This window comes from Parasteatoda tepidariorum, chromosome 12 (genome assembly GCF_982258835.1).
Source record: "Parasteatoda tepidariorum strain Cologne lab strain chromosome 12, Ptep-v5.0, whole genome shotgun sequence".
In the NCBI taxonomy this organism is placed as follows: domain Eukaryota; kingdom Metazoa; phylum Arthropoda; class Arachnida; order Araneae; family Theridiidae; genus Parasteatoda; species Parasteatoda tepidariorum.
In genome coordinates this window covers 20,890,010-20,911,892 of record NC_141766.1, presented here as the reverse complement: position 1 = coordinate 20,911,892, position 21,883 = coordinate 20,890,010, and the positions used below count along the sequence as shown (strand labels likewise).

The 21,883-nt window shown below is 27.7% G+C and overlaps 1 protein-coding gene across 11 annotated transcripts in view; it reads left to right on the top strand.

The window, feature by feature from the left end:
* LOC107440518 (uncharacterized) overlaps positions 1-21,883 on the top strand; it is a 197,284-nt gene that overhangs the window by 87,766 nt on the left and 87,635 nt on the right. Inside the window, exon 1 of one of the 11 annotated variants that reach the window (XM_087155998.1) lies at positions 1,390-1,543. The exons of 9 other annotated variants lie outside the window; for them this stretch is intronic. The gene's annotated coding sequence lies outside the window, so the exon portion shown is untranslated. Of the gene's footprint in view, positions 1-1,389; positions 1,544-21,883 lie in introns of those variants that run through there. One more of the 11 variants, XM_087156001.1, reaches the window with a different exon arrangement.

The window sequence follows — 21,883 nt, the reverse complement described above, 5'->3', positions numbered from 1 at the left end:
TATCGTTTTCGAGGAAAAAGTCGTTGAAATAGTGTTTCATTATATATTTCTGTTTATTGTGCTTCGTTCTTGGCAAAATATTTTATTTTCACCATCAATCCATTTTTACTGCATAGAAAATATTGTAATTGTAAGATTTATAATTCATGATAATACTTTATCCTTTTAAGTTTCATTAACGTAAGAAATCAACGTTTATATAAAAATCTGCGCCTTGAAATGAGTTTTTAAACAAAATGCTCAAACATTTTTAGTTTAAATCATACTCTACAATGATTTTAATAAGTTTATGTTAAAGAGTTTTAAATGTTTAATATTTTGTTCAATAGCAGAAACTAGATTCAATAACGGAGTTTTATTAAAAAAAAGCAACACCAAAACAAATTTTTTAAAACAATTCTCTGTTCACTTCTAATTCTTTTCCTATCTGGCTCGAACAATACTTATAATGAATTTATGACGCTTCAACGTTTACCATCTTAGTCATGTAATTCTGGAAGAAAAAAAATAGTAGTTCTGCTTATTCAACAGGACTAACATTCTTCAAATAACTGGAATATCTCCAGTGTAATGGAATGAATGTATTCTCAGTTTCTTTTAAAAGGATTATAATAATTTCTTTCAATGCCGCCAAAAATTCAATAATTTTCATACTGTGAATAATTTAATCGTAAAATACCGTACGCAATCATATATTTCACACATATTTAAAATGCGAGCTCTTAATACGTTTATAGCAAAATGCCGAAGAATTAATTGCTTTTTGAGATGGAAGCAAGTAGGCTTAGTCAAATAATTTAATTGTAAAATTCCGTACGCAATCATATATTTAACACATATTTAATATGCGAACCTTTAATACGTTAAAAACAAAATGCCAAAGAATTAATTGTTTTTCCAGATGGAAGCAAGCAGGCTTCGTCAAATAATTTAATTGTATAATACCGTACGCAATCATATATTTAACGCATATTTAATATGCGAGCCCTTAATTAGTTAAAAACAAAATGCCAAAGAATTAAATGTTTTTTGAGATGGAAGCAAACAGACATAATCAAATAATTTAATTGTAAAATACCGTACGGAATCATATATTTAAGTCATATTTAATATGCGAACCCTTAATACGTTAAAAACAAAATGCCGAAGAATTCATTGCTTTTCGAGATGGAAGCAAGCAGGTTTAGTCAAATTTTATTTTTTTAAAAAGTGCACAGGCGGACATTTTCTTGAAGATGGCGTGTGGATAAGATACCAACTGATAAGATGCCAATCTAAACAGACAATCATGAACAAAACAAACCTTAAGTTCCCCACACATTTGTTGTCCCTCAAATCAGCCCCTGCTTTGGTATAGCATATTTCCGCTTGGTCTCTCCGGTGCATCCCAGAAACAAGAGAGGTCTTAACAGATGCGAATTTTTCTGGCGACGACCCCGCGTATCCTTCCTACAACAGGCCCATCATCTTTTTCTTAGTTCTCTTGCAAACATCCGAAAAGAAAAGTGAAGGCTCCCTTTCGTCTTGTCTGCTATAGCCAAGGGTGAGTGTCCTTGTTGTAAGCTGACTAGATCTAGTACCAGTCCGCGGTAACTTCGTGATTAGTGTTATAAACACAGATGTGGGCGTGATTTTCACTGTGTTTATCTCTTCTCAGACGACTTTCGCTTTGAAAAGTATCTTCTTTTTTATTTCTTGAGAGTGCTAACGGCACTTGACTTACTATCTTGTTCGTTGTGATGGAAACTTATTCTATGTCTTGGATAAAGGATTGTGTTGGGAGGGGTAAATTGGCTTGATGAATTATTTCTGATGAACCTTTGTTTAACGCCGACATTGCTCGTAACGGTAATATTCATTGCGAGAATGTGTGGGACTAAATTTATGATGGTGTTAAAAAGGGAAAATAAAAAATGTTTGGATATAAGAGTCTGTTAAAACAATTTAAAATGGTTCTTAAGTGGTTTAGGGTATCGTATTGCTCTTTGTAGTGACAAAGCCACTTTAATCTCCTTTTGGTGATGTGTGCCAATTTTTTTGTATGTTGGTTTTTGCCGCAAAGAAACCATTTAAGTGTCACATGTGAAAAGTCACTCGGTCTTTCTGAATTTATTGAGTTGTTCCATTCTGCTTAGTTAAAAAAAATCAACTCAGGATTGCGCAAGTGGCATTTTCAATCATCGCAGATGAACTCTTTTCGTCTGTGCATTATTTCAATGCATTACTTTGAAGAGTTTAATTGCTGGATTAATTATTAAAAAGCCTAACAGATTATTTGCAAAAATTGCACTGTTTTTAAGTATATACAATGCATTACAATGAGGAGTGTGTTTAGTTGTTGATTCCTACACTGAGAAAAAAATATATCCAAACCTACCAGAATATGGTAAAATTAAACCTTGTTTCTGGCTCTATGGGAATACCAAAATCGGTAATTTTTGTCGAAGCTCTTTGGTAAAGATTTTGTAATAATAACAGTAAAATACGTTTTCATAATATGCGATAAATTTAATTAATGTTTTAAAACTTAGTAATTTTATCATCTAAGAGCATGTCATAAAAACCATTTATTCGGTTAAATTTACTTTTCAGTCTATATATTTGACTAAATGTGTGGTAATAAAAAGTATAATTTTGAAAACCAGTATTTTCAGTAAACAGTTATCATATGAACTGAAAAAGTATCAAATTAATGGTTTAAATACCGTAAATTATGGTTTTATTAAACAGAATTATGGTTTTTTTTAACCATAAATGTCCTTAACATACAATGCTGTAATTTTACCAGAATTTTCTTCTCCCTGTAGCAAACATATTAGTTTGATTTAAAAGATGTTCTATGAGTAGTCTATTTCGTATTTGTATTAAATTTTGACAACACATTACATAAAAAAGTGTTTTTTCATGATGTATTATTACAAATGAAACAGCTATTGAAGTTTTCCCAAAAATTCATTCATTGCTTTACAAAGAAGTAATGTTGTCATTCAATTAATTGTTATTAAATACTACAGAGTAAAATTTATTTTCATATCAGGTTAATTATTTATTTAAAAATGGTTTAATTACCCATTTGTCACGCTATTGAATCTCCCCTTGTCATAATATGATGTTCGCAGCAAGTCTAATTTACTTCAATTAAAAGGAGTTTAAATTTAAAGCTGATTTTTTATGTATTACTTACAATTTATTGAATCAGATAGTGAAGCAATTTTGTTAGCATTTTGCTGAAATGTAACGTAAGAGATAACATTTGGCGTAATACGTATTTTATAATATTTTCATAATTCTCCAGTATTGCTAATTGAATGCTATGAAGAATAAGCTTAGAAAGTTCTCAAAATACGACCTAGCGCGAAGTAAACTTAGTACTTGTAAAACTATAGGATAAGGATTAGTATTTTTATAATTTAAGCAAATAAATGAGTGTTCTCACTTCAAAAACAAACCGAGAAACAACATTCAAATCGAATCAGACAAAGAACTATGTTAAGTTTTATTCAATGAAAACAAACAGTGAAAACATTTTATTGCCGTTTTTATATTTTAAGAACTGTATATCTTTTTGGCACTAAGAAATGTGCGGATCTAAACTAGATTAACATGGAAAACCGCCTATACACTGTAAAAAATTCCGAATTAAATTACGGTAAGAAGTAAGGGTACCCTTAGTGCAGCATTCATAAAATGCATTTTGCAGTGTATATAAGGAGGATTATAAGGCGGTGAATTCATTACTTCAATTTTTAGATAAACTTTTTGTAAAAATTTTAGAGAAAGGTTTAAAAAACTGAATTATAAATAATCAAATTGATGAACAAGGAACAAAACATTCAAGACTTACAGTAGAAGAACACGCAATCTAAGAAATTTTCTGTAATTCTATTAAGTAGTTTAAAAGTATATTCCCCGTTTATTATTTAAAAAAAATTAAAATTGAGCGAGAGGTGCTTAGCAATGAAATGTTGTACTTTAATGTTAAATATAAACATCTTTAAAAACTATTCATAAATAAAACACAAATAAAGTATATAAATACCTCATTTTTATATTCTTTTGCATAATAAATGCTGTACAATATTATTTTTATTGAAAATATTAAACTTATTATAATTTTATTTCATTAAATAAAGTTTTTATTTAATTTTTATTTTCTTTACCGACGTACAAAATAATTTTACTTTTACTTTTTTTTACGGAAAATACTTTTACCACTATGTTCAACTACACTTTTCAGCTGCAATCCACTTATTATTTTTCAATTGATTGATTTGATAACTTCATGCTGTCATTCGATTCTCTTTTACGAATATGTTTTTCTTGACTGTGACAGCATTGGAGTTTCCCATTAAGTCCACCGACTCTATTCTTTATTTAATTATATTTGTACAATGCACTCGACAGGGTATTATTAATATTTAAAAAGACTAAAATAATTATCGTCATTCTTTAATTGTTATATTGAAGAATTTTTGCACATGCAATCTTTAATAATAATTTATAATTAGTTGAGTTCATTGTGCCCTGTATTATCTTCAAATATATTAAAAATTATTTACTTAATCCCGTTTTATACCAAAATGTTTTTTTTTTAAATTATATATTCTTTCATGAAATAATATTTCATAATTCAGTAAAATTAATCTTACAATAATTAAAATCTTCCTTAATTTTGAAATTTCTAGAAAGTGGCTAGATGGTTGAAAGGTACACAAAGAGCGGATAAAAAAAAAAGAATTAATGAATTAATTTCTCGTTTTATGCTTTTATTAACCCACGGTCAGAAGCACCAAAATATGTTAATTTTTACCGAAGCGTTTGGTAATGATATTGGTTAAATTAACAATAAAATATGGTTTTCAAATCTGTGATAAAATTTGGTAAATATGGTAAAATTGGTAATTTTATTACGATACTTTAAATCATGGCATAAATATCATTTATTCAATTAAATATACTTTTTCGTTTCGTATTTTGTTATTACATGTGTGGTAATAAGAACTGTAATTTTAAAAACCGGAATGTTCGGTAAAACATTGCCACATGAACGGAAAAATTACCAAATGAATGGTTTAATTACTGTATATTTTGGTTTTATTTACCAGAATTATATATATTTTTTTACCAGAAATGTCATACCAGATATATCAGAATTTTTTTCTCCTTGTAGTAGCACAAAACAAGCATATAGCACATAACATATTTTAGACATGGAAAATTGTAACTCGATTTGAAGGATTTAAGGATTAATTTAAAAACCGCCAAATTAATATCAGTTTCCAAATTTATATATCATATTCCAAATTTATATATCTTATTCCAAAAATTATATATTAGTTTATTTTATATATTATTTCTCTTTTTTTTATATTATTTAAAAACATCTTATTGCCTACCAAAAAATAAATAAATAAAAACAATTTTTTTAACCAAAAACAATGTGAAAATGTGACTTATCATTATATCGCCTCAAGTACTTCAATTATAGTTAGTCGTAAAATTTTACCTGCTTTTTTAAATCATTTTACCATTGAACCGTTTAACCGTATACTTTTTGTTGTATTGATCCTTTTATGCACGGAAAAGAAAATAATGTTAAAATTACCGTACTGTAGAAATTACGGTAATGTCAAAATTACCGTAATATAAATAAAAAAAATCAAAATATACGGTATTTAAACCATTCATTTGATATTTTTGCCATTCGCATGGAAACAGCTTAATGGAAATTCTTATTTTCAAAATTATAAATCTTATAACCACACATTTAGAAAAAAATACGAAAGTGATAAGTAAATTTAACCGAATGAATGATTTGTATGCCATGTTCTAAGCTATCATGATAAAATCACCAAATGTTTCCACATTTACCAAATTTTATCACATATTATTAATCCTTATTTTATTGTTTCTTTTACCATAGTCAGTTCCAAAGCGCCACGGTAAAAATTACCGAGCTTTTTGGTGTTCCCATTGATCCAGAAACACGGTAAATTTTACTTTATTCTGGTAGTTTTTAACATTAATTTTTTTTCTAATGCGATATACGCCCTTTTGAAGCTTTAACATATTCGTTTAAAATTTATATAACACCGAACTTTAGATGTTATTCAATAAAAAATTTTATAATGAAAAAGTGATATTCTAAAAACTTCTTAATCCAGTGTTATTGCAATATTATTGTGAGAATTGAGGAATTATTTTCTTGCGGGAAATACATTTAATAGTTTGTAAGTTATTTAGACAATAAGCATTGCCTATATTACCTTTTCAATGCCAATAAACAATTTTCTTAAGAACTTAAAAACTTACACTTAAGTAAAGAAATCTTCCGTGAAATAATGAATTGTTTCATCCGTAAAGATACTGTCAAGATAAGGCCTTCGTTTCTTCCTTGTAAATGAAAATCGCAGAAATTTGACAATGAATTTTGTTAAAATAACGAAAATAAAATATTCAGGTAAATTATTCAGTAAAATTTTGAAAAGGCGTTTTCAGTACTTTTTTTATTTTAATTTATTATTTTATTTAGCAACTATTTTAATTTATTTAATTTATATTTAGGTACATATTGGTTATTAGGTTAGATATATATAGGTATTTTAATTTATATTTAGCAATTGTGATACGTAATTATCTACGTGGAAGACTATGTTTTAATCGCGGCATATAGTGTAAATATTACTTGAAAATATCTTGGAAACTGAGACTTCATAAACTTCTCTACACTGTTAGAAATTTCTCAGAAAAATAACAAATTGAAAAAACTGGTTAAATAACAATTCATTTAATTGTAATTTTACTATATTAAAAAAAAACAGTTAAATTACCATAAATAAGATGGTAATCAAACTGTTAACTGTGAGAAAAACCGTTTATTAACTGCCTTCACCAAACACGGTTGCACAATCAGAATTTTATCGCATTCCCACCTAATGAAGCTACTTAGTTCCTTGCAGCTGAGTGCATATTATAACCAAGCGGACAAATCTGTCAGACTCATGACCGACAGAACGGGGGTTCGAATTCCAACGTCGACGCCACAATTTTTCCTCCATTTGCTTCAACACATGAAGTGTTTCTTGTATCCTGCACTCGCAATTTGTATCCAGCACTTTCTAATGTCCATTTCCTAGCAACTATGTCCAGTCAAATTTCGTTTTTCTGGTTCTGAAACGATGCTTAGTTGCAAATAAATGCAAAAAAAAAACAAAAAAAAAAGAACTCATAATTTTGTGTTTATGGTTTTATAACCATAATTGTTGTAAACGACTTCAAAACCATAAAGGTAGAACATATTCTTTACCGTTAATTTCCGGTTAATTGGATGGACAGACTGCCGCCGTTTATTTTACCATAATTTTGGAATATAAATTCTAACAGTGTAATAAAGTTATTGTATAAAAGAAATTGTAGTATTACGAGAAAATCTGTAGGAAACTGGAATTCTATAAACGTTTCTTGTAATGTTATTGCGTTAAACTTAATAAAGACTTGAAATCATGCGTCATAAGATAGAAAATCATGTATTAATATGATTTTCTATTTTGCATTTTATACCTGAGTATATATCGCGAAAAATTACTTTAAAAATTTTTGCTTTACAAATGAAAAAATAATTTTGAGTTTTGCTAATTATTATTTCATTAAATACCAAAAGAGTTAAATTAAAGTTTGGGGAACATAACATTTTATTGGAGAAGGATGATGTATCGTGTTCGTTTTCAACGTGAAGATTACAGTTTACTTATTTACATTTTATTATACATTAAACTTTAATACGTGATATAATATAATATAATATAATGTAATATAATATAATATTATATTATATAATATAATATAATATAATATAATATAATATAATATAATATAATATAATATAATATAATATAATATAATATAATATATCTGAGTTTTCAAACAGTAGTTATTTGACATTATATTAATAGTAGTTTGTATTAAATAACATGAAAAGGCTTTTAGCTACGTATAGTTATTTTTAGCTGACTGAATAGAAATTGAAATAAGTCAATAGCTTTCTCCATAAGTGATATGCACATATAATTCTGACCACATTAAGCGTCGTAATTAGCCTTCAAATTACACTCACCAGTCTGAATTGCGGTCTGTAATTAACTTGGTGATGTATCAATCCTAATTGTCCCGCGAGGTATTGTGCTCAGAGCGCGATAATGAAATAGATGATGACCAGAAAATATTCCAAGCTAGCATAAAATGTCCCGTGCCGAAACTAATTTTATGGTTGGCTATTTTGAGAAAAGGATTATTTTATGACTTCCATCACAAACTGATACACTTGAAAGAACATAAATCGTAAGTCTACCTACTTTTATCCACTGTTTAAAGTTACATTTTTGGCACATTAGTGTTACATATTCAAGTTATGCAACGCCAAGTTCTCTTGCGAAACTGTGAAATTATGTTTTGCACTGTGAGTAAATCTGTTTGACTGTGACTATCAGATATACAATGTAAAACATGGAACGCTTCAGTTCATTATTTACTAGGGATTTCCTGGTTGCATCAATTATATTTATCCGTGGATAGAAATTCTTGAAGAGAATTAAATTTCTAAAGTCCTTTTTGAATATAAGTTGTTACTTTTATCAATTCTTTGTGATATGATTCCATTCTAATAAACTACGGCTTTTTGTTTCATAATTTTAATAATTCTATGACCCATGACTTATTTTCACAATCATTTCCTTTTTTTTGTTTCGTTTATAATCGAAGCAAAATTAAATAAGAAGTGTCCATTTTTTCAATTAAATAGATATAATTGTAATTTTTTAATTGATATAAATTGAATATTGTGACTATTAGTATCTACAAATCGAAAAATTGGTCATGAGTCGAAAGCTTCACTGTAAAAAATTTCGGATCATATTACAGTAAAAAATACCGATACTATCAGCCGGTACTTTTTACTGTAAAATTCCTATTTAGCGGGACATGTTATAGAACAAAAAATTTGATATACCATAATTTTCACAGTATTAATTACAGTAAAATTACTAATTCACTGTAATTAAATAAATATTACTGTGAAAATTATTGTATAATATTTTACGGTAAAAATGGATTTTATGCATGATGCATTCAAAGTGCCGGTACTTTATAAAGTAATTTGATCCAGAATTTTTTACAGTGCTCGTAAAAACCTAAGTCAAAATGTTTGCTTTATGCTACTAAGAATATTACTTGGAAGTCTGCACTGTATTATGGATCAAAATAGCAATATTATAGTTCAATATTGCACAGATTTTTCTGAGAGTGTAAATTTATTGCAATTTTAATAAGATTTTGAATTGCTACTTTAAAGGATTTTGCGGTTCTACATGCTTCTAATTTTTTACAGTGTCTGGAGCAAGAAAATTTTTTTGATGTTAGTAGTTTAAATTGGGCTACAGCAGCGTTTTGCTATTTTAACACCAATAGCTTTTTAACAATTACATATACATTCAATAGTTGCGTATTAGGTACAAGTTCAGAAAAGATATGCTTTGTTTGACTAAAAACCATGAAATGAGATTGGGAATCATTTTTAAAAGTGTCATTAGAAAAAGTGTTCTTTCGTTTATAAGTGTCATTAGACAAAAAAGAAAAAAAAAAAGTAGCAGCGTCCACCAGTAAACGGTTTTGTCTACTCCAGAAACAGCTCAATTTTCCGCTTGGTGAACAGGTGAACAAGAATAACAATTCTAAGACGCCTACTACAGCATTCCTTTTTTTCTGGTTATTTGCTAATTGCTTCTCATAAGTTTAAGGCTATTGCTTGTCATATGCTTTTTAGCAAACATATTTTTACATCAAATTCGGACACCTAATTACAAACTTCAGCATTTTGCCGATAGAGAAAAAGTATAGTACCCAAAATAACAGTTCATTTGTAGTAAGACACTATTACATATTCATAGCTTCTTTCAACTATAAGCGTTTTTATACAGTACAGAGCTTGAGAGTGCTGTTAACTTTCGGCAGGGCAAAACTTATTTTTCCTCTGATTATTAGAACATGTTCAGTAAGTGCTAGTAACACAACAATCATGTCAATAAAAAAATTTATAATTTTTCGATGTATTGTTGATTTTCATACATTTTCTCCCGCTAATTTCTCTTCAATAATTTGTGTAATTTTCACTTTTGTGTTTGTCATTCATTTCATTTCCACTTTCGTTTCTAAACCTATGTTTAATTCTTACTACTTTTCACCGTAAAAGCTATAAGCTTATCTTCTCGTTTGGATTATTTCCTGCAGTGAACACTGGACTTTTCTAGAACATTCTGGATGTAAACTAAATTTTCTCTCATATTCTAATATTCCATTTTCCATTGTGTTCTGAATTCTGATTATAAATGCTGATTATAAATGCTATTTATTGCTCATCTAAGACTACATTATAATTAGGAAAATTTGCTTTTTAAAAAAAAAATCCAAATATAATTTTACTTTTATTTTTACTTATTTTTTTTTAATAATAATAATTTTTTTAGTAAAATAAGGAAATAAACAAGTTGCTAAATATATCTATAAAGCTAAAATTATTTAACAGCTTATTTTTTTATGAATAAATATTTTCTTACTATTTTTTAATAATTTTTAGTTTTAATACTATATTGTATTTGTATTGCATACTTCAATGTAACGTGTATACAACAATGGCCAATTGGAATATTTTTTCTTCTGAATTCAAGTATTGTTCGTTAGTTTTATAAGTTGAAATAATTTCAGTCTCATAAGTAAGCTAATTGAAATTACTCTAACTTGAAAATAAAATTTGTTCCGACTATTGTTAGAACAAAGAGAAACTCATTTTTGTAACCTTGTCACATTAGTTCTTAGTAATATATTTAAAAGTAATATATTTCCTTCTCAATAATATATTTCCCTCTGTAGTCTGCGAAATCTATTCAAGTATCAGATATTTATGACTTACTTCTCATTTAGTCTACGTTTAAATTGCTTTGTGAAGAACCAAAAACAAGCTTAGCTTATAAGGAAAAAACCTGTTACTTTTTAGCAAGAAATTAAGTTAAACTATAAATTATATAATCTAAGGAAGAGAAAGGTCATTGCACAGAAGTATAATAAAGTAGCACAAATCATGAAGTTATAAAAAAAATTGAAGAAAGTTAGGAAAGTAAAGAAAAATTAAATAATATTTTTCAACTATATATCTTGTTTGTTAAAAGTTGATTTGTATATTTTTAATCAAATTATGTTTCAGAATTTTTTCTTAATTTTATTTACGATTTAATTTTATTGGATATTCAAATTTTTTTCCCTTTTGCTATTATTGACAGAACGTGTGACAAAACGGTAGGAAATTTTTATTTTGTTTATAAATAATAGAATGTCACATAAAGTGTTTTAAATAATTTTTTTTAAATTCATACAATTTTTAAAAAAAATATTAACGATTTTAAATTCTTTTATTTTACATTAAATATTGTAACATTTCTATTGTAACCAGTTATTCAAATTCATAAATGTTTTGTTTTGAAAATTCATACATTTTAAAAAACTGTTAATGATTTTAAATTCATTTATTTCATATAATTGTTACCAAATACTCGAATTCATAAATATTTTTGTACAATTATTTTTTAGCATATTCATGTATATTGTTTTAAAAATTTATTTACCTATAAAGCGTTTTAAATTAGTTAGAATGATTCAGTATTATTATTTTTATTATTTTCAAGCTTTTTCAGTAAATAATTTTAAATTTAAAACCCAGTAAATATTAGTCTCGAATCTGGACGGAAATGTAAGCAAGAATTTTAATTGTAATTTTTTAACAAAATGTTGTTTTCTGGAATTTTTAAATAATGTATGATTTTTTTCTCCCAGTATGAAACGTAAGAACTTTAAACTAAATAGAACAATAGTTCTTTCAATTAAAAAAGTATTTTTTTCAGAATTACAATAAACTATTAATGTATGAATTTAAAATTTGAAAATTTAAATGTCCCTAAATGATATTCTCTAAGTAAGACTAAGCTGTACATAGAATTTTCAAATTAAAAAAAAATTTATATTTAGTAAAATATTATTTTTTTCGAAATATTATTTTGTACTTTAAAACTTTCACTTGTTTTTCCTTTCAATGGGAAAAATATTAGCACTTAAATGTGCGTTTTTATGAAATGCAGCTTAAGCACTTTTATTTGAAAGTTCATTCAATAACAAAGCCTTTTTCAGAATAACAACAAAACTTTCCGCATGTAAGGGTGTTTGAAACATGGAAATCGCGAATTTTAAAATCAATGACTCAAACATTTTTGTTGTGTTTTTGCTTATTTTTAACTGACAGACATCTTATATTTAAATAAATAAAAAATATTATGCTTCGTTGCGAATGAACGATTTCGGAATACCAAACAATTCCTAGTTGTTGGAAATTTCGATTTTTTCAAGGTTACTCTAAATATTGTTTTCTGCAAAACTGTTTTTCGAATCCTTGCTAGTTGAAATGTGAAGTAAAAAATTTATGTGTGTGTACAAAAATATTATGTTAGAGGTATTAAATAATGTACTTTTTATTAGTAAAGTATAATTTAAGGACTTAGATCAGTAAGCTACATTTTTTCCAAATTGAACATTGTCAGACAAACAGTACTTTAGTACTGTTTCTTTGTTGGTATTTCACAAAATTAGAAAATACCATATTACTCAGAGATATATTGTTTATTTTTAAATCGTGGGGTGGAAAAATGGATTAGATGCACTTTACCGACGAGCTGATCATGGTTTGGAGCATTCTGAGTTGTAATATCGTTCAAATTCGCTGCAAACTTAATATGGGGCTAAAGTGAACCTTATAATTATTTGATATTTTGGTTGCGTATTAAAAACACACTTATTGGCACATTTGTAGCATGTTGTACCCTAATAGCTTCCAAACTTGCTGCAAACTTATTATGGTGCTAAGTTAAACCTCTATAATTTTTCAGTAATTCGGTTGTGCATTAAAACGATACACGTTGGAAGCACTATTTGAAAATTTTGATCATGTTGAACCATAATATCGTGCAAATTTGCCGCTAACTTGATATGTTGCTGAGTTGAACCATGTAATTTTTTGATTTTTTTGGTGGTTAGTAAAATGATACATGTTGGCAACACTATTTGAAAATTTTGATCATGTTGAACCATAATATCGTGCAAATTTGCCGCAAACTTGATATGTTGCTGAGCTAAACCATGTAATTTTTTGATTTTTTGGTGGTTATTAAAATGATGCATGTTGGCAACACTATTTGAAAATTTTGATCATGTTGAACCATAATATCATGCAAATTTGCCGCAAGCATGATATGTTGCTGAATTGAGCCATATAATTATTTGATACTTTGGTTTGCATTAAAACGATACATACTGGCAAAACTTTTTGAAAATTTGGAAAATTATGAGCCATAATATCGATTGAATTTGCTTCAAACTTAGTATGGTGGTAAGTTGAACTATGCAACTCTGTGACACTTTGGTTCTCCTTTACAGAAATATGGTTACATTTAACACCTTGTTACGACACCAGAAAACGCATTACAGTTCAACGTTGTACTGATTTTTAGGAGAGGGTATTTCAAAAATAGTTCATCGGGTCATGTGACTTAAAAACCACAGGTTGCTGACCCCCTGATAAAGTAAAGAAAAATGTTATAAATACTTCACAGGAAAGATAGACTCGAACTTACCTGTGGGTGAAAGTTTTTATATCATTAGGATGAGATAACCCAACGTGGGTTGGAAAATTGCCTAAAACAAATAAAAAGTAAATTATTTTGTCGGAGTGTTGGTACAACTCTAAAAAATAAACTCACTGATAAGCGGTTGCCTTCTGTTGATTTCGTTGACACCCATTCTTTTTCTATGACTCATTTATGAGTTTTCTTTTTCCAACTGTTGATAAAAGTGATATGTAACTTTCGCCCTTTCCGGCTAACACAGCAGGTGTGAAGTGAACTGAAGTCAGAAATTCCATAACTTTCCTATAAAATTTCAAAAACTTCCTACGCTTTTACTTTTCGATTGTGCTTATGTCCGCCATCTTATCAGAAAATGTCTTGTCAAAATGATCAATAAAGGGCGGAACATATTTTTTAATGAAATTTTATATTGTCTTAGTAACACTAACATACTTTTATACACAAGTTTGAGAAACTCATGTAACCAAAATCCAAATCATTGCGATTTGTATCATTATATTTTTTCCTTTGAAACGTTAATAACGTACGAAATTAGTTCATACTTTTGAATATACGTTTAATGAAATCTAACATTTTTGGAACATACTTTTTAATGAATTCTAACATGTTTAGAGCTTACTTTTTAATGAATTCTAACATCTTTAGACCTTTCTTTTTAATGAGTTCTAACATCTTTAGAGCTTACTTTTTAATGAGTTCTAACATCTTTAGAGCTTACTTTTTAATGAGTTCCATCCTTTTTAGAGCTTACTTTTTAATGAGTTCCATCCTTTTTAGAGCTTACTTTTTAATGAGTTCTAACATCTTCAGAGCCTACTTTTTAATGAGTTCTAAAATCGTTAGAGCTTACTTTTTAATGAATTCTATATTTTTTGTGCATTGTCTCCAGACATAGGAACGCTAACATACTTTTTTAGACAAGTTTGCTAAACTCAAGTCACCAAAATTCAAAACATTGAGATTTGAATCATAAATATATTTTTTCCTTGGAAACGTTAACATCGCACTGAATTTATTCATACTTTTTAGCGTACTTTTGAGGAAATTTAACTTCTTTGGAGGATATTTTTAATGAAATCTATATTTTTGTGCATATTCTCTAGTTATATGACACCAACAAGTTTAAGAAATATAACTCGCTCATGTAAACAAAATTCAAAGCATAGCAATTTGTATATGAACATATTTTTTGCATATAACATTTTGGAGCATAATTGTTAATGTATTCTATATTTTTGTGTGCATTGTTTCTACACTATGAAAATTCCGGATTCAAATTACGGTATAAAGTACCATTATTTTGGGTGCATCATCCGTAAAATTCAGTTTTACAATAATATTTATTTAATTAGACATTAATTTGTTCAGTAATTCAGTAATTTTTCTGTAAAAATTACGATATATAGTTTTTTTTAATTCCGTAACATGTTCCAGTAAAATTGGATAAAATAACGATAAAAAATACCGGCACCCTCAGTGCCGGTATTTTTTACCGTAATACTTTTATTAAAATGTAACTTCGTTGGAATATACTTTTTAATAAAATCCATATTTTTATGCTTAGTCTCCAGCTGAAGTAACACTAACATACTTATTCAGGCAAGTTTAAGAAATGTTCATGTAACAAAAATCCAAAACATAATAATTTGTATCAGCTTGTATTTTTTCCTTGGAAACGTTAACATCGTACGGGATTTGTTTTGGCGACATGTGGCACAATAATAGTGTAATTTGTTACCCATTTAATTCTTTGTCGGCTGCTCTCTGTTTTAAACTTTCTTGGCATGTTTTCAAATACCCTCTCCCACCTTTCATTCTCAGTCTCTTCCTTGGGAGTTAACACTTTTTTTTAAACATAAAAATCAAAGTTTTTTGCGTGTTTTAAACTAAACACACATCAATTTTTTTGAAAAAAAAACTCATTTTGAACTTTCTGAAGTATAAATCTAAAAAGTTCTTAATAGTTTTTGCATTTACTAAATCTTAAAAACTAATTTTTTAGTTTTTTTTACTTGTAAGTTTAATTTATGGTTGAACTGCAAACTGAGTATCGTAAAACGTTTAACATAAGGTTTAACATAAGGAGAAAAAAAATCTTGTTAAATTACCGTACCATATTGTATTGACATTTCTGATTAGAGAAAAAAAAAACAGAATTATATTAAATAAACCGAAACATACGGTATTTTGAACATTCATTTGATAATTTTTCCGCTCTATTGTGTGACAGTTTATCGGAAATTCCGGTTTTCAAAATTCTAGTTCCTTATTATCTTTAAAAAAAAAATAGAAAACTGAAAAACTAATTTAATCGAATTAATAATTTTTATGTCATGCTCTATAGTATCATGATAAAATTACCAAATTTTACCGCATTTATCAAATTTTATTACGCAATATAAAAACCATATTTTATTGTTAATTTTACCAAAATTATTATCACGGCGCAATCACGGCAAGAAATTTCTTAGAAGCGGGTCTTATTACCACTGACAATAGATATTTATAAATTGTTGTATTTGTTTTATTGACCAATTTCCTGATAAAAAAAACACGTTTTATCAATAGGAAATAGGTGTTCATAATCTGGAGCAGCGGCTCTACATTTTCTTTTAGGCTATGGAACCATGGCGGCATGTAAAATATTAAATAACTTGGCATTGGAACCTTGGCATTTTAAAATATTAAATAAATTAGTGGTTATTCATGGATATGAATATACTTATTACTGGTTAAAAAACTTTTAACCCTTGTGAAAATCCTAAACATTTGTGAACGGAACCTTCTTTCGACGGAACCCTAGGGTTCCGTAGAGCACATTAAGGGTACCATTGATCTAGAGAGCATGATCCCTTCATCTTCTGCTGAATGTCTCATTTCTGAATCTGTAGTGGTATTTACAAGTTTAACTTAATTAAAAAAAAAAGAAAACACACCTTCAACAATCTTTTATTCAATTAAAATTGTACCGAAATTCGAAAAGGAATTTCGAAATAGCTTTTGCTGCGTAATTTCATATCTAGAGTTCGTTTATTTTTGTTATTTAGTCTTTCAACATATGTCGCCTAAAAGATTTATACATTCAGAAGCAAATCCCTTAAGTTAAAATAAATTATGAGGCGATTCTCTGTCACAGTCAGTGAGAATTAAATACCGGTTTGTATTTGTCAGCTCTAGGAAATGAATTAATCTAAAAAGTCCCACCCCCACTCTAACTACTTGCATACGATAAAACCTGATAGATTATCTTGGGTCAAATAATAACCTTTATAAACCCGGATGTATAGCTTGTAATTAAATTAAAACTGTTTTTTAACTTTCACTCCTATAATATACTACTATCCTAGACTAGTTCATATACATAAATAGCATATTAAAAATAAACGATCAAGTTAATTTCTGGATTCAGTAGATATTTGCATATGGCAGGTCGGTCAGTCAGAATCGTGCCATTTTCTAGCCTTATGCTGGTAAAGGGCACCAGAGTGCCCCCTGGGACAAAAAATCCCAGATTCTGACTGGCTTTCATTCGATGAATGACCTAATTGCGTGCACTGTCTAGTTTTAGATTTCGATTAATGAACGGTTTGCGCAACACTTTCACTTTTCTTCTCTACTGAACTGAACTGAAGTAAAATGAAGGCTTTAAGTAAACTTTTATAACCTTCAGGGAATTTTTGATCATTAGTGCTAATTATTAAAACTAAACTTGTGAAGCATCGGAATGTAATATCAAACATGAAAAATGTGAATTATAATTGTTCTTCCACAATTAATGCTTAATCTCGTTTGTTTCATTTTTGTATTATGTATTTTTGTTTTGTCAACTTGATTTAGAACAGTAATTAATGCTTTCTATGAATAAAGCATTAAGTATTAAAATTATTCATGCACTTGCGTTTTTTATGTTACTGTTAATTAAAGTATCAAGCTCTGTGACAGTATGTAATTTGTAGAAATGATTTGTTCATTTATTATTCTTAATAGTTATACAATTAAAATGAAGAAATGCTACAAACAATTGCTACCTTTTTGAACGAAACTTGTTAATTAGAAATTAATATGCAAGTTACTAACTGTAATTATAAGGATCATAAAGCTAAAAAAAATCAAGCATAAAGAAATAAATTGTTTCCTATGTATAGTTTTTTTTTTTAAATTATACTTTAGCGCATATTTAAAAATTATATTTTTAAACAAATTGTTTTTCGAGTCTAGTATACATAAAAGTAATAAATACTTATTCATGTGTTATGTTTGCTTTTGTTTTTATGACTGATGAAAACGATAATGCTTTGCTCTGTGCGTTTTTAAGTACAATAAGCATATTTGTTCTAGTAAACATTGCTATTGTTTGTGAAATTGATTTCTAACTACAACAATATTATATTTTTTCGAATAGTAAACTATGCCGTGACAAATATATAATCTTAGAAGGACAATAACATTATGAAATTTGAGTTTCTCGAAACGTTTTTTTGAAAGAATAAATATATAAATAAACATTCAGAATATAAATTTTAAGATAATAATCAAAGTAATGCGTGTGACAAAGTATACAATGAGAAAAAAAAAGTACGGTCACAGCTACCAGAATATAGTAAAATGTATCGGCCTTCTGACTCTATAAGAACACAAAAAATTTTGATAATTTTTACTGAAGCACTTGGTAATGATTTTGGTAAAATTAACTGTAAAATATGACTTTATACTATGTGATAAAATTTGTGGTAAATGTGATAAAATTTAGTAATTATATCATGATACCTTAGAACATGGAATAAAAAACATTTTTCAGTTAAATTTACTTTTCAGATTTGTATATTTTACTAAATATATGGTTATAAGAACTGTATTTTGAATATTAGAGTTTCCGGTAAACCGATACCATGTGAACCGAGAATGATTTAAATACCGCATATTTTGGTTTTATTCATTATCAGAAATTTTATTATCAATTTTTTTCTCCATATACTTCTTAAAATAACTCTCCGCCTAATTTTCCAGCAATAACCACAATTCTTGAAACTCTAATCTTTATGAACCTTTTTCCAAAAATGCCTATTATTCGAAAGGAAAATTTTGAAAATTCAAAAGCAATGTTTAGGGTAAAAATTCATAATTTAGTTTGTATAAATAAATGCCTTCTTTACGAGTGGCGTGTATTTAAAATCATAACAGATTCTATTATTTAGATATTTTTAAGCATATCTCAAACTTTAACACGATAAAATATACAGTTTTTATTAATAGTTAATCTATTACTTACAAAAAAAAAGTAGATACAAGCATAAGTTGAGAGGCCGATATAAAATCCCACTTTAAAATTTTTCTTATCTTTCATATATTATGCATTTTTATTTTGCATATTGCTAAACTTTCTGATGAGAAATATTTATATCTTTACATCTCACTAGAGCTGTCATCCATATCATTTTTTATTTTCTTTAGTTTTTTTATGAATCTTTGTGTTCTATGTTTTCTAGACGTCGTGCTATAAATCATCCCAAGATTTTGATCATGCATATCATTTTTTGACTTACGTATTTTTTCATTTCTTTTATTGCATTTTTTTACACTTCTTTTTTTATTGTATGAACGAGATTATTTTAACACGTTTTTTCTTAATATTCACGTATTACACGCAAAATATATTTGATAATTTTATTGTAATTTCTTTGGAGATGGAGATTTTCTTTTTTAAAGACTCTAAAAAAGAAAAATCTTTAAACTTTTTTTTGTTACTATCTATAAGTCGTTCCAAGATCTTCACCATGCATATCATTCCTTGACTCAGTGTTTGTTTTTTCTTCTTCTTTTATTGCATTTTTTATGATTCTGCTTCTTTATATCATTCGTAAAAGAGAATATTTTAAGACATTTTTTCCCTGATATATTTACGTTCTAACTTTATACACAAAACGTGTTTGCTATTTTTTATTGTAATTATTTTGGTTAGAGTTTTTCTTTTTTAAAAACACCTGTTCTGGGAGTTCTATAAATTAGGTAAATTGGTTTATTTCCTTGTTGAAACAAGAAAGCAAGTAATTTAAATTGTTTATATGTTATAAAAGTGTACTTGAACAGCATTTTAAGGTTTTTTGTACGTGATTCTTGTACTTTTAACATGAAATGCAAGTTTTTAGGCTCATTTTAAAGGCTCATTTTAAAATGTATTGTCTTCCGGGAAATTTTGAAACCTAATGTAAAATTTTACTTACATTTTATTTATTTATTTTTAGTATTCGAAAATCATATCAATTTTCTAGATATTTACATAACTACCTATTAAACAAGAAGAAAAATTTTTTGTAAAATTACCGCACCAGACATTTCTGACATGGTAATGACATTTCTGGTAAAACAAAACATATCTGGTTAATAAAATCAAAATATGCTGTATTTTAACCATTCATTTGGTAATATTTCGTTCATATGGTAAAGGTTTACCGAAAATCTTGGTTTTCAAAATTTTAGCTCTTATTATACCCCACGTTTTGTGAAAATTCTAAATCTGAACAGTAAATTTAACTAAATAAATGGTTTTTGTGCTGTGCTGTAAGGTTTCATGATAAAATAACGAAATTTTACCACTTTTACGAAATTTTATCGCGTGTTATAAAACCATATTTTATTGTTAATTTTACCAATATCATTAGGAAAGTGTTTCGGTAAAAGTTACCGATCTTTTAATCGTAACCATAGAGCCAGAAACACGGTAAATTTTACCACATTTTGATAGTTTTGACACTTTTGTTTCTCGTTGCACTTTTTTCAGTTTATTATTACAAAAATTCACTACATCGCTGCATATAATCATATGCATTGTCCGAATTTCATTAATTTCTAATTATATAAATTTTTAATGTAAAAAAACTTAAATCAAAGTTTAAATATATTATTAGTACATTAAACTAAATACTGTTCAAATGTGTTGTAACTTTAATTAATGTGTTAAATTGAACCACATTAACGCTCTTTTTTAACCAAAGTATCGTATGATAAAGTGATCCAAATTTGCACCGTATTAAAAGTTGTAGTAAATTTGGACTAAATCATAGATCAACACGCTCCAAAACCTCCTAAAGTGTTCTGAAAGATCTAAATTTTATTTTTATTGTAGCAAAAGGTCTATGCCCTGATGCTTAGGGGCAAGTTATTGCTCAAGCAAAATGTCTGGCACGAAAGTGTTGCCATCGAAAGCTTTCATTATCATCTACTGATTATGTTCAAATATTTCGCATAACAACACAAAAATGTTTTACATAATATGCAATCTCTATTATGTAACATGATAAAAGAATCGATTGATTAATTCATTATAAATCTTAAAAAATATACTGCGGGTTTCAAAAGAAGAGAGAAAACTTGAAGTCCTCAAATAAATAAGCTGTCAAAGGATTTTTTTTCGTCGAAAAAATAAAAAGCATAGTAGTTAATTCATTCAAGTAGGGTAATGATTCCAGTTTTTTATAGTTTCTAGTAAAGGTAGTTTGACCTTAAGAAATACTTTTTAACTATACACGTAATAAGTAAAGAATGTAATAGCATCTCTTGCCCCGAGTGTTATACAATTTCACTTTCCATGCTTCAGCATTTTATAAACTTCGCGTAACTTGCCTTGGGCAACCTTTCTAAGCAATTAGTCAGATTGAAAGTGAACAATCCTAGGTGTCGTACAAAGTAGACCACGCGAAAAAGAATAAATGTCTCGTTATTTGACCGGCCAGATCGATCGTTCGAATTTCGTTCTTTTTTTTTTTTGGACACTCAGGGTTATCTTTACTTTCTTTTGGGACGTGCACCCCGCTGAGCCAAGGCAGATGACCTTCGACCATTTTGTGAGTTGGATCTTAAAAAATAAAATTAATTGCTTTTGAGTAGAAGCAACGTTTGATTACTCTTTGATATTCAATGCCGCTGTAAAATTAGATTTGAATTTATTTACATTCGTTTTTTGAGATTAAATTGAAATTTTTTTATGCATAGATTAATATTGTTTGTAGTAATTATTTATGAAATCAATATTGTTCTTAAGCTATTTGATTCGGTTCAATTTAAAATCGTTAATATTGACTACTATCGCAATTTTTAATTATGCATTAAGTTTTGAAATATGCACGTACATTAAAAAAAAGGTGAAAGAG